The sequence below is a fragment of the Triticum aestivum genome, chromosome 6D (assembly GCF_018294505.1).
Source record: "Triticum aestivum cultivar Chinese Spring chromosome 6D, IWGSC CS RefSeq v2.1, whole genome shotgun sequence".
In the NCBI taxonomy this organism is placed as follows: domain Eukaryota; kingdom Viridiplantae; phylum Streptophyta; class Magnoliopsida; order Poales; family Poaceae; genus Triticum; species Triticum aestivum.
This window is the reverse complement of record NC_057811.1, coordinates 85370177-85381935: the sequence shown is the minus strand read 5'-3', so window position 1 is coordinate 85381935 and position 11759 is coordinate 85370177. Positions and strand designations below refer to the sequence as shown.

The following is an 11759-nucleotide window of genomic DNA, read 5'->3' as shown; positions in this document are numbered from 1 at the left end:
CAAGCTGAACTGCTGTATAGATAAATCTGTTTGTAATTGCAAGCTCAACAATCCTTTGTGCATGATGTATGCAGTCTGATTGGGGTTTATTACATTTAATTGAATATATGTTATCTAGTTGGGTTTTATTACATTGCAGAGTTATGTTATCCGGTTGGGTTCTGTTACATTGCAGATTGCATCTATAAGAAAGTTTGACTTTCTCTTAATATTTTCTAAAATGATCATATGGCTGTTCATTCTGCAATCAGCCTTGTACTATCAAGTTTACCATGATTTTATTCATTCCACTAGCACTGCAGTTCTGATTCTAATTTAAGTGTTCTAATCGACATGCTTTGAAAATGTCTTAGGTAGTTGTTTCAGCTTTTCAGCTGCTGCTTCACTGGAAGGCCTCCACTTCATTGAAACAGGACAACTATTCAAACTCTCGGAACAGCATAGATGGCAGCCATCTACGGAATCGTGGATGTGAAGGTGGTACAGCATATGAGGCCCTGCTCTACATCAAAAGGAATGGAGGGATTGTGTTTTCAGAGCACTACCCATACATAGGAAAGCAGTGTGTTCCCAAGAAATTGACTGTACGCCAAATCCTATAATACTCTGAATTCCAATTCTGATTTTATTTTTGTTCAACTAGATCTAACCTGAATTCTGTTATTTTATTTAGGCGCCTGGCTTGATGATAGATGACGCTGCGAACTACACAAGCATTTCAGAACATGTTCTGAAGTGGCAGGTGGCTCAGTAGCCTGTCTGTGCAACAATCGGGGCAGATGTCGAGTTCTATGCAGATGTAGAGGTATTTTCCTCTCTGAAAGATTAGAATTCCACGTTTGTACATTTTCTTTTCTCACATGCCTGAATTATCATATGTTAGTATGGCATGCGTGTCTTGGAAGGGCCCAACTTCTCCCTGTCTGAAATTTATGACAGGAAAATTGCACATTTAATTGCTGTTGTTGGTTATGGAGCAGTCGATCCTTGTGGCCGACAAGTTTGGCTGGCCAAGTGCTCAAACGGCAATTTCCTGTTGATAGCCAGAGGCAGTGGGGCTTTGGGCATCAATAGGAGCATCTCATTCCCCATAAGAGTGTCGTGCACGAGAGAGGTCGTCAATGTTACAGTGAAATCTGACGAGGAGCTGGGGGCAGAACCGCGTACCAACTTATACCCTTACTAGTGATATAATCTTGTACTTATATATGTCACTATCTGGGTACTTTGTATTGATGGCAGATACTACTTATGTAGTAATTTAATCTTTGTACTTATCTCAGTAATGATTAGTGTGCTGAGGGTGTATCTATGTCACTAGGTACTTGTGTACTGCTCACAGATACTACTTACTACTATGTAGTAATCCAATGTTGGTACTTATCACAGTAATGGTTAGTGTGTTGTGAGTGCATTTGGGTTGCTATCTTTGTACTTGTGTAGTGATAGGTGCTTCTTTCATGATCGTACTTCTGAATTGAGAATGATCCTGCTTAAATCAAGTGCAAATATTCATGTACTCCATCCGTAAAAAAATATAAGAGTGTTTAGTCACTACTTCTTCGTTTAGAGTATATGTATGTGTGACCGGTGAGACTTACAGCTAAGAGCATCTACAGTCGGGTGCCCTCCTATACACCTGAGCGGATGGCTGGCTGGTTTATGAGATTTACGAGCTTAAAAAGTGCAATTATTATTCGTTCTTGTCATGTATATGTATGTGTGACCTGTGAGACCTACAGCTAAGAGCATAGCGTTCCCCAAACCCCCCTATACGACAAACCTGACTACATTTGAAGGACGTGATGACTTGTTCTCGTCGACTGTAGACATCCCGAGTCGGTCGGTAGATAAAACTCCTTTAAAACAACTTGTAAAACTGTTAATTATGTAATGAGACATGTTTGTTGCCCTACACTTCTTACTATGTTTCCTCACTATTACTCTTAATTATTGTGTCGACATTGTAATGTGTTGTATGCATCTGGATGAACGTTTGAATGTTGAGACAACATTTTATATATGTAAGGCAATGTCATGATCTAGTGCAAAATGATGCAACCTCATGATTAAAATGCTGCCACAAAAGCGACAAACATGTTAGCAGTGGCAGGCGCCCCTGAGAGCCTCGCCCACCACAGAAGGAGATTTAGCGCCCACCAATGTTGGTCATTCCTGCAATAGTGTATGCATAATACTAGTCTAGCACCACACCTTGCGATGAGTTGGACATGGGCCAGGACAACATCGACCACATCCAACCAAGAGTTGCCGCCGACGATAGCCCCGCAAGGAGGACTTGCAAGCCGTCCAACCAATGCGCTACCTACGACTGGGTCATGACTCTTCGTTAAATAGGGACGCTTGTAACAGTAGAACATGCATCCTCGCTTGTTCAATTCAAATTCCCGATTGTTTCGAGCAATCTCTTTGGAAATGTTTGGTTACCTACATGAATTTTGGCCTTCTTGCATCTATAGCGGAGCAAACCCTGGCTGAGTAGATAAACCTATTTTGTACCGAGTTTGCCCACCCCCCCCAAGCCTGGCTGAGTAGAAACAAATAGTGTTATTTGGGTTGCATATCTCCGCTCTCAAGATGCAAGTTTGTCTATTTAGTTACATGTGCGCCGATGATTAATTTCACCTCTTGTTCACATGGTGAACTTGCTTTATGCACAACTCACTTTCTGGTAGGAGCTAGGGTTCTACCCGGTCTCGGGCGTAGTCTGTAGGGGAAGGAGGGAGGAGGGCGAGGGCTGGTGCGTCGGCTGGCGGCGTGGCGCCGTCCTTGCGACGAGAGCAGCGGCGACGAAGGCAGGAGGCGGCTAGGGTTTAGGTCTCCCGACTCCCTAAGGGAAGCCGAGCAAATAATGATTGCTTCTTGCCTAATTAGATTGATACATCTCCTCTCCTAATATAGAGAGGTTTACTTGACTCCTAAGAAAACGATCCTAATAACGATAAGATAATTGGGCTAAGCCCCTAATAATGATAAGATAACTTGGGCCACAACCCACTGGGCTAAACCCCTAATATGCCGGTCATAACACTTCTCCCCGCCTGCACAAACAACGCGTCCTCGAGCTGTAAGGTGGGGAAGCGCTTGCTGAACTCCTCGAGGTGATCAACCAGTGTCAAACACCTTCGCGGTAGCTGGGGCGGCCAGGTCGGCGGCGACGGCGTCCTCCGAAATGTAGTCTGCAACCTCCAGGTAGAAGAGTCGCGGGCAGGCGTGGCCGGGCGTGTAGGGCTCGTCACAGTTGAAGCACAACCCTTGGCGGCGACGCTCGAGTAGCTCGGCGGAGGTGAGCAGGCGGAACGGGCGCGCCGCGGTCGCGGCGAGGGGTGCCGCGGAAGCCTGCGCAGGCCGACCCTACGCGGGATCCGGCCAGGGTAGCGACCCAGCGGCCCGGGACGGTGATTCCTGCTGGATGGCCATTGCGCGGCGCTCGAACGCGCGGGCGTAGTACATGGCCGTCTGGAGATCCTGGGTTCCCGAAGCTCCACGTCCACGCGGATGTGATCCGGAAGTCCACCGACAAAGAGGTCGGCCCGCTGCTGCGCCGTCACGCCCGACGCGTGGCATGCCAAGGCCTGGAAACGGTCGGCGAAGTCTTGAACCGTGGAGGTGAAGGGAAGGCGGCCTAGCTCTGCTAGGCGGCTCCTGCGGGTCGCGGGCCCAAAACGAAGGAAGCAGAGCTCGCGGAAGCGCTCCCAAGGGGGCATGCTGCCCTCGTCCTGCTCGAGGGCGTAGTACCAGGTCTGTGCCGCGCGGCGGAGGTGGTAAGAGGCGAGCCAGGTACGCTCCGAGGCGAGGGTGTGCTGCCCGCGAAAGAACTGGTCGCACTGGTTGAGCCAGTTGAGGGGGTCCTCCGTGCCGTCATAAGTGGCGAAGTCAATTTTGGCGAACCGCAGCGGTGTCTGGGTCGGAGCGCCGTGTCTGACTGGCTCGGAGGTGCGGAGCAGCGAGGCGGGCGACGCCTGGTCGGAGTACCCCGGGTAAGGGCTCGCGGAGCCGGATGGCCCGCCGAACTGCAGGGACGGAGTCAGCTGTTCCGGAGCCGTGGTGTAGACCGGTGGTGGCGAAGACCCGGCCGCCCAAGCTGGTAGTGGCGACGGGGAGGGCAGAAACCGGACTTGGCGTATCGGCAGGCCAGCCGGTGCGGATGACGGCAGTTCAGAGCTGAGCAGAGGTGGCGCCTGGAGCTGCAGCGGCTGCTGTGGAGAGTGGGCGGGCGCGGCGGTAGCCGCGGTGGCAGTCGATGGCCACTGCGGCCAGAGGGGGGCCGCGGCTGGGGCGGCTGCAGGTGCAGCGGCGGAGGCGGCCCGCTGGGGTGCACCGCCTGGAACGGCAATAGCGGTGGCCCGCCAGTTGCAGGCACGCCCTGAGACGGCCACGGCAGCGCGGGGTGGCCGTAGGCGGCGGTAGTCGCAGTCGGCGGAGGTGCGTGCGGTCCGCCCAGGTATAGATGGATGCCCTGGACGGCCATCACGAGATCCCGCAAGATGCTGGTGACTTCTTCCAGCGTGAAAACGGCGGGTGTCGGCGCAGCGGAGGTGACCGGGGCCGGCGGCGTTGGGGAACCTGCAGTGGTGACCGGCAGCGTGGGGCCCCGGCGGTGGTCATCGGGGCGGTGGTGATGATGGGCAGGGGCGGCGTGGGTGTTGATGAAGACATGATCGAACCCGAGTCTCTGGATACCAAATTGGTAGGAGCTAGGGTTCTACCTGGTCTCGGGCGTAGTCTGTAGGGGAAGGAGGGAGGAGGGCGAGGGCTGGTGCGCGGCGGCCGGCGGCGTGGCGCCGTCCTTGCGACGAGAGCAGCGGCGGCGAAGGCAGGAGGCGGCTAGGGTTTAGGTCTCCCGGCTCCCTAAGGGAAGGCGAGCAAATAATGACTGCTTCTTGCCTGATTAGATTGATACATCTCCTCTCCTTATATAGAGAGGTTTACTTAACTCCTAAGCAAACGATCCTAATAACGATAAGATAATTGGGCTAAGCCCCTAATAATGATAAGATAACTTGGGCCACAACCCACTGGGCTAAACCCCTAATATGCCGGTCATAACACCTTCATACTTTGTCTACAAGCATTGAAATAAAAAAAATTACAACATAAGAGTTATGTGGAGCAAAGAGATGAAACTAGTGGTTAAGGAAAATTCAAAAGATAGACCGTGTGATGATTTTGCTGGAATTCATCTCAACTAACATGCACACTCCGGATGACGTCGAAATGGATCTGTGCAAACACATCAATGAGCTTCGCGCAACAATGGGTCTCACCTCCCAATTCGGTGGACTCGGAGACATGCCCGAGCCAGACACCTCAAAAGGAGCGACGGAGACTGGCCTAGAGATGAATGCATTGACATACAATCATCGACCTAGTTTCTCCTCATCTGATCGACATGTCAATCAATTTTTCCCCAGATATCATTAAGAGGAGAAGGAATCACTAAAAGCGCATCAACCCGCAGATGACAAGCTGGCTACACTCAAGGCTTATAGGAGGGAAAAGGATAGTATTGTATCCATGGAAAGAGATGGGGCAAGGAGCACAATAGTTCATCTTCATGTGGTTTAGGAGATGCTGAAGTTTTGTGATGTTACATCTCACGACTCTGACGAAAATGATGTTGATCTGATGTATCGTATTATTTGCTAAAGCTCAGTTTGAAGTTTCTAAACCCAGTGCTATAAAGTTAACTACTCCCTCCGTCCCATAATGTAAGACGTTTTTTGGTGTCAAAAAACGTCTTACATTATAGGACGGAGGGAGTAGTAAGCTACAAGGTCAAATAGTCGTTTTCTTGTCACACAATGGCAGTTCACATTTGAAAGGATCGATACGGTCGACTAGAGGGGGGGGGGTGAATAGGAGACTACAAATTTTACCCTTTCTTGTCAATTTTAAGGCTTAGCGGATAAAAAGGGTTCACTAGATATGCAACTAGGTGAACACAACCTATATGAAAAGCAAGTTCTAAGCTAAGTATGCTAGGCAACAAACTAATTAGCAAGCCAACAAGCATACAAGGCTAAGTAAAGTGCGGGAAAGGATTAACCACAAATGAGACGAGGACGCGGATTTTATCCCGAAGTTCACTCTTCCTTGGGGAAGAGCTACTCTCCGTTTGGAGCGGTGCCGGAGCCAAAGCTTGCGGAACGCCACCGAAGGCTCACCGTAATCTCCTTCGAGTCACCCCCAACGGATGAGCCTCGAATCACTCGGGGTTGGTCTTGAAGGCGACCACCACACCTTTACAAACTTCTCCGGAGCACACCACAAGCAAGGAAGCTTCCGGAGGAACCTCTAACCGCCTAGGAGCCCAAGCTCCAAGAGTAACAAGTCATGGTGGATGAATGTTGCGGGGAATGCGATTTGGTTTGGTCAAAGTGTAGATCGGGTCTTGCTCTCCCAATCCCCAAAGTTTCAACAAGATTGGGTGGAGGGATTGAGAGTAGTGAGCAAAATGGGGTGTAGCAATGGAGGAGCTCAACAAGACATTAGGGTTAAGGGATGGAGGAGGAAGAAGGGGGCTTTTATAGTGTTCTTGGCCGGGAGAGGATTTCTGCCCGTTGGACCCCGTGCGCACGGGCCAAGTCAGCCCCGTGCGCAGGGGGTGTCCAGTGAGTTTCGAGGTACCCCGTGCGCACGGGCCAAGTCAGCCCCGTGCGCATGGGGTGTCCAGAAATATTCTGACTACCCCGTGCGCACGGGGCTCAGAGACCCCGTGCACACGGGGTGTCCAGAAGATTTCTGATGAAAACATCACAGGACACCACGGCAAAGCACACAACAAGTGAAATATCTGAGGAGGTGTAGGAGGGCTGGTGTATCTGTCTTGGAGGCATTCCCACACGACACTAATTCCACGAAGACCCCTCTTGATAGTGCGGTTTTACCTACGACTCAAATCGAACCAAAACGAAAAACCTTCGAGTCGCCGATAACCACGCCTTTGATCTTTTTGGACTGGGGGGTCGCACACCTCCATCAATGGACACCTTGGAACCAATGTCCTGAGATAAACTTTAGCAACCAACATTAGTTCCACTAACCACATTGTCATCACACCAAAATATAATCTAAGTGATACTTGCACTTTCAATCTCCCCCTTTTTGGTGCATTGATGACAACATGGTTAGGACATGGCATATAGGATACAATTTAAGTAAACAGCCATGCGACAATAGTTGATCAAAGGAGCTCCCCCTATATATGTGCAAGAAAAAAAATGCTTGATTATGCATCAAGCACACACACATATGAGGCTCCCCCTAGATCCACATTGTCAAGGCATGTGATCAACATAATAAAACCCAACACGGTGCCTAGATCACATGCAAGTGTGGTGAGCAGAAAACGTGAGACTAACATATAGAAGCTTGATCATACTCCACAAGATATATCAACATAAGCATAGATAAATTCCATAAAGTAGATAGTCTCTCACATAGACTAGTTAGCTCACGACCACACCACGAAAGAAGTAAATAAGAGTATCTCAAGCCAAATAAACACAACCAAAACAAACGAGAAACGAGGCCTGGAGATCTCACCCAACTGAAACCAACTGCAAACGCCCCTAATAGAACACTTCTCCCCCTTTGTCATCAAGACAACAAAAAGGGAAAAGGCGATGCTAACGAGACTCTAGACAAGAGGAGGTGCGCTCGAAGCATCATCATCATCATCAAAGTGCCATCCCCCCAAGGGAAAAGAACGAGCTGTGGCCACACTGTCGATGTCCTCGGACCCTGGACCAACCTCCTCACCAGCTGCAGCACGCTCAGCCTTCTCCTGACGCCTCACCAGCTTGCCCTTGTTGATCTCCTTGACCTGACGGCGCTGAATGGACTGACACATTTTGAACATGTTGCTCACGGTCTTCAGAAGAGACTTCTTCTCCTCTCTGGTGAAACTGGCATCAGTAGCAACTTGCTTCCCTTTGCTACGCGGAATCCGCACATAGGATGAACATCCCTCAGTGTAGGTAGCACGATCCTCAGGCCTGGGGTTGCGCCCCTTCTTGGGAGGCACATATGGTGGAGGAGCAGCCGGAAGCCAGTTGGAATCACGCTTCGGAAAGGAGGTGCGGTACTTGGCAATGTACCTGGCGGGACAGACGGACTCAATCAAAGCTTGGATGAACGGAGCATAGATGCATGACTTGTTCTCCTGAACACACTTCCTGATCTCAAAGAACATGAAGTCCAGAACATCCACTTTCTTCTTGTTATGAAGGTAGACAAAGATATCCAACATGGAGCTCCTCAGATTGTGAGAGTCCCCGGTCTTAGGATTAAGCGTGTACCTAAGAATGTGACGCATAGTATCATAGGTTGGCTTCAAATGTTTGATAGAACCGGTGGTGAAGGCCTTGTCTGGCTTGTAAGCAAAAGCAATCTCATCCTTGTCTCTACCTGTCTCACGAACACGGCCATACTCAGGATGCTCCTCAGCAAAGAACCGATACGGAATGATGTCAGAGAACTTGGCCATGGAGGCCTCACACTCATATGTGCCAGACATCCAAGTCATAGTGCGAGCCTCATCACTGTGGAAGTATACGGTGGCAAAGAACTGCATCACAAGATCTTCACTGAACGGATGGTGGAAGGCGACGAACGGGATCAAGCCAAGCCTCCCAAGAGCACTATACACACCGGGATAGGTATGATCATTGTCCCGAAGAGCCTCCACATTGATTTGCTTGTGGGGGGCAAACTTGTTTTTCTTGGTCATGATCAGCTCAGAGAACACCCGGTGTTGAAAATTATTCTTGAATCTTGGGTCAACCCCTGCATCAGTGTTTGGCACATAGGGGAAATCCTGCCTGCAAGCCCAAAGCTCTGGTTTGGTCCACTTAGAGAGAGGTAGATTCTTGACATTCCGACCCCCTGGGAGCACATATTCCTCTCCTTCCTCCTCATCAACATCATCAGCAGAATCATCCTCATCTTCTATCTCTGCATCTGCGGGGTTCTCATAGGGAGCATCTTCCTGCGAATCATACTCCTCTTCTGAATCCTCGGAGGCTTCAATCACTGGCTACTTGGAGGCGGTACAGCGAACACGGCCCATCTCAGAGCCCTGACCACTTCCTTCGGACGGCTGACGAGGAGCCAAAGAGAATTCCCTGGAACCTGCCTTGGTGCGCTTGCGACGGAGCTCGGACCTCTTGTCAGCAGAGTCTGAAACACAACAGCAACAAAGCACAACAAACACGAGAGACACACATAAGTACAAGTGCTCGAGAAGCTAGCGAGGAATGGAAGACAGACAAGAAGGAGGACTGGCACCACTGTGTACCCCGTGCACACGGGGGTCTGACCACCGTGGACACGGGGTCCCGTGCGCACGGTACAAGGCCCGTGGACACGGGGGCCCCGTGCGCACGGTACAAGGCCCGTGGCCACGGGGTTCGCCCAGCGGCAACCACTTCCAGATCGAAATCCGGGAGTGACTGCGGCAGGGAGAACTGCCACAGTAATGCCCATCCGCCCCTAGTCTACCACACGGGAATGACTGGCCTAGACTAGTAGAGGAGGAAACCTAGACTAAAACGGATCCAAAGGAGGAAAAAGAAGAACAAGGGGAGGGAGATACCAGAGGAGGACCCCATCCCGGAAGATCTCCACGGAGCAGCGAAGTCCCACGGCGCACGGAGGAGCACCGGCGACAAGGAGGCGACGACGGCGGCCTGGAGGCGATCTGGGGCGTGGAGGGGGCGACTGGGTGGGAAAGAACCCAAACCCCCCACGTCCCACCTCTTCAGGGCCAGAAATCGCAGACCCCGTGTGCACGGGCTAAAGGCCCCGTGCGCACGGGGGCCCGTGCGCACGGTACAAGGGCCGTGGGCACGGGGTATCCAGAGGATTTTGACAGGAGGAAGCTTGTTGGGTTATGGCTGAATGCAAATTCTTACCAAGACCCCAAAGAGCATTCCCGCCTCACTTCTGAACACGTCGCAGAGGAAATCCAACACTACTAGAAAGGAGTATGTGTAGCACTTGCACTGGAAGAGACTCAAGAAAACACACACTCACGGAAACACGAACACAAGGACAAGAAGAACCACACAAACAAAAGACAAAAACGATCCAACCTCCAACGGAGGGCGGTGGCCGAAGCCACCATGTTTGAGTTTGTTTGGTATGGCACCGCGAAGATATGAACCTTGGGTCCAAGACCAATACTCATCTTTGAAGCACAAATGCCATCTTCAAATGGCTAATGTGAAAGATTTTGATCAGTTTATGCACTAGTAGGATAAGATAGCTCATTAGTTGAGCTAGCTCCCCCTACTTAGGTGCCTACATCTAAAACAAGATACTAGTAGAGTATGTGTGTGTATGCAAGAACCTCAATCCAAGTTACTTATATCCACGATATTCAGCTCATGCCTTAACTCGCGGAATCTTGCTTCATCAAGTGGCTTGGTAAAAGTGTCGGCAAGTTGCTTCTCGGTGTTGACATGGAATAAATCAATGTCTCCCTTGGCCACATGATCTCGAATGAAGTGATGACGAATCTCGATATGTTTGGTTCGGCTATGTTGCACTGGATTGTCGGCGATCTTGATTGCACTTTCATTGTCACAAAATAGAGGCACTTTGTCACATTTGACACCATAATCCATCAAAGTTTGCCTCATCCATAATAATTGTGCACAACAACTTCCTGCAGCAATGTACTCGGCCTCGGCGGTTGAAAGGGACACACAATTCTGCTTCTTTGAAGACCAACTTACCAATGACCTCCCTAGGAATTGACAAGACCCGGAAATGGACTTGCGGTCTACCTTGTCTCCGGCCCAATCCGAATCCGAATATCCTAATAGCTTGAAAGTTGCTCCTTTGGGGTACCAAAGGCCCAAGTTTGGGGTATGAACCAAATATCGAAGGATTCTTTTCACTGCCAAAAAATGGCTCTCCTTGGGAGCGGATTGAAATCTTGCACACATACACACACTCAACATAATATCCGGCCTAGATGCACAAAGGTAAAGCAAAGAACCGATCATAGAGCGATATACCTTTTGATCCACATCTTTACCATTGGGATCAAGATTAAGTTGGCCATTTGTGGGCATGGGTGTCTTCATGGGCTTGACATCTTGCATTTTGAACCTCTTGAGCATGTCTTGAATATAAAGTGCTTGGTTGATGAAGGTTCCTCCTCTCAATTGCTTCACTTGAAATCCGAGGAAAAACTTCAACTCTCCCATCATGCTCATGGCAAATTCCTTGGTCATAAAATTCTCAAACTCAACGTTAATAGCATGGTTAGTGGAACCAAAAATAATATCATCAACATATATTTGGCACACAAACAATTCTCCTTTTACCCTCTTCGTGAAGAGAGTGGAATCTATTAACCCGATCTGGAACCCCTTCTCGCTTAAGAACGCCGTAAGGTGATCATACCAAGCACGAGGTGCTTGTTTAAGTCCATAGAGCGCCTTATGGAGTTCATAAACGTGAGAGGGGTGATCGGGGTCTTCGAAACCGGGAGGTTGTTTGACATACACCAACTCCTTAAGAGGACCATTAAGAAATGCACTCTTCACATCCATTTGATACAATTTGAAATCATGATGTGAAGCATATGCAAGCAAGATACGAATGGACTCAAGACGGGCAACGGGGGCAAAGGTTTCACCGAAGTCCAAACCTTCAACTTGGGTGAACCCTTGTGCCACTAACCTTGCCTTGTTTCTAGTGACTTGTCCATGCTCATCTTGTTT

General features: G+C 49.8%; 2 protein-coding genes across 2 annotated transcripts in view; one reads left to right on the top strand and one right to left on the bottom strand.

Moving 5' to 3' along the window:
- LOC123143735 (F-box/LRR-repeat protein At5g02910-like) overlaps nucleotides 1-11759 on the top strand; it is a gene marked incomplete in the record, with an annotated part of 33340 nt that overhangs the window by 7886 nt on the left and 13695 nt on the right.
- Nucleotides 1-11759, bottom strand: part of LOC123143736 (zingipain-1-like) — a 21555-nt gene that overhangs the window by 1103 nt on the left and 8693 nt on the right. The gene's annotated exons all lie outside the window — the stretch shown is intronic.